Below are 2,500 nucleotides of genomic sequence, written 5' to 3'. Positions count from 1 at the left end.
GCGGCGGCGACCTCCTCCTGTGTGACCGGCCCCCAAAGGCACTCGAGAGCGACAGGCTCCGAGTGCGGGAGGAGGCGGTCACGAATGAAGCCCGCGGTGGAGATAGGCTTCTTAGTGAAGAGGTCCGCCCAGAAGTCCAGCAGACCAGGGATGGCAGGTGGCGGCTGGAGCAGGGTGCCATCCAAGAGGCCGCGCACGCAACGCGCACTCGACCTTCGGAAGGCAGTCTGCGTTCTCGCATATTCCCAGCGGCGCCGCTTGCGCTTCTGCGACGGCGGCGCGGCAGGCGGCCGCTTAGATGGTTGGCGCGGCCGCTGTGTCCTGGTGATCGATCTCTCCCCTCTGGACCCGACCGACGCAAGGGCATCCGGGAGCATGCCCAGGATGACATCGGGCGGCGTGCCCCGCCCTAGACCAATGACTCGATCCAGGGCAGAGAAACGCTGGGCGGAAGCAGGTAGCCCCGCCAGGTGCTCCCAGATGGCAGCGTCAGTCGGCCCCTCCGGCGGCGGCCCGGTGGAGTCGGCCGCGAAGTCCTCAGCTGCGTCGACGGGCGGCGCAGCGGCCTCGCCCGCGTCAGGCAGCGAGCTCGCTGCTCCCCGGCGGGACGCCGGCTCTTCCCCCCGACCGATCTCAAGCGCCTCCATGAATTGGCGGACAAGCTGCTTGTGGGCAGCTTTCCGCCTTTGGCACTTGATTGCCTCAAGCGTTCGGTCGGGGAACATCCTGATGAGTTCTTGGTTGACAAAGAAGAACCGGGCGTCCCTCTCAAGGAACAGTTCGGCCTCCGCCTTGGCGAGCGACAGGACTTCTTCCTCCGTCCACCTCGCACGATGCCTCTCCGTCACGATCTCCGCGTTGGCGGCCGCAAGGTGTTGGCGGCGGCGATGGACCCCGAGACCGGTCTTGGTGGTGAAGCTACGGTGACACTCACTACAGGCGTAGACAGCTGCAACAGTTACAAAATCTTCGGCACGGCCGGTTGGCCGGCTAGGTGCTGGGGAAGCTGGGGTGGCGCCTTCAGCGGAAGGGCCACCACTTTTGTTTTCTTGAGTGCTGCCCCCAACTTGAAGGGATAATGCGAGGGGGGGCTGGTAACCCCCCCAAGCCCCTGGTGCGGTCTTCCACTCTGCGAAAATCAGCGGGCCCACGAGAAGGGGAGAAGACCGCAGGAGAGGAGAGGCTAAGAGGGCTAGGCCCATGTATTGCGCATCACTCTCCCTGTAACTACAACCCAAGGAAGGCACCTCGCAGCAGCAGCACGACTACATCAAGACCGCACTTCGAAAAGCCAAGTCCGGATGCAGCCACACCGCCGCCACTTGGCTACCTTAAGAGAGTCATAGTTACTCCCGCCAAAAGAGAGTCATAGTTACTCCCGCCGTTTACCCGCGCTTGCTTGAATTTCTTCACGTTGACATTCAGAGCACTGGGCAGAAATCACATTGCGTCAACACCCGCTAGGGCCATCGCAATGCTTTGTTTTAATTAGACAGTCGGATTCCCCCAGTCCGTGCCAGTTCTGAGTTGATCGTTGAATGGCGGCCGAAGAGAATCCGCGCACCCGCGCGCCCCCGGAGGAGCACGCTAAGGCGGACGCGGCCTCGCAGCAAGGAAGATCCGTGGGAGGCCAAGGCACGGGACCGAGCTCGGATCCTGCACGCAGGTTGAAGCACCGGGGCGCGAACGCCGCACAGGCGCGCGCATCCTGCACCGCCGGCCAGCACGAGGCCGACCAACGGCGAGAGCAGACCACACCCACGCTAAACGCCCGCACTTACCGGCACCCCTACGGCACTCACCTCGCCCAGGCCCGGCACGTTAGCGCTGACCCACTTCCCGACCAAGCCCGACACGCCCCGATCCTCAGAGCCAATCCTTATCCCGAAGTTACGGATCCAATTTGCCGACTTCCCTTACCTACATTATTCTATCGACTAGAGGCTCTTCACCTTGGAGACCTGCTGCGGATATGGGTACGAACCGGCGCGACACCTCCACGTGGCCCTCTCCCGGATTTTCAAGGTCCGAGGGGAAGATCGGGACACCGCCGCAACTGCGGTGCTCTTCGCGTTCCAAACCCTATCTCCCTGCTAGAGGATTCCAGGGAACTCGAACGCTCATGCAGAAAAGAAAACTCTTCCCCGATCTCCCGACGGCGTCTCCGGGTCCTTTTGGGTTACCCCGACGAGCATCTCTAAAAGAGGGGCCCGACTTGTATCGGTTCCGCTGCCGGGTTCCGGAATAGGAACCGGATTCCCTTTCGCCCAACGGGGGCCAGCACAAAGTGCATCATGCTATGACGGCCCCCATCAACATCGGATTTCTCCTAGGGCTTAGGATCGACTGACTCGTGTGCAACGGCTGTTCACACGAAACCCTTCTCCGCGTCAGCCCTCCAGGGCCTCGCTGGAGTATTTGCTACTACCACCAAGATCTGCACCGACGGCGGCTCCAGGCAGGCTCACGCCCAGACCCTTCTGCGCCCACCGCCGCGACC

General features: G+C 62.6%; 1 pseudogene; it reads right to left on the bottom strand.

Annotated features, from left to right (window-relative positions):
* LOC126197835 (large subunit ribosomal RNA) overlaps positions 1–2,500 on the bottom strand; it is a 7,955-nt pseudogene that overhangs the window by 3,715 nt on the left and 1,740 nt on the right.

This window comes from Schistocerca nitens, chromosome 7, assembly GCF_023898315.1.
Source record: "Schistocerca nitens isolate TAMUIC-IGC-003100 chromosome 7, iqSchNite1.1, whole genome shotgun sequence".
Lineage (NCBI taxonomy): Eukaryota > Metazoa > Arthropoda > Insecta > Orthoptera > Acrididae > Schistocerca > Schistocerca nitens.
The sequence above is the reverse complement of the archived record's forward strand: the minus strand, read 5'-3'. Positions and strand labels throughout refer to the sequence as shown.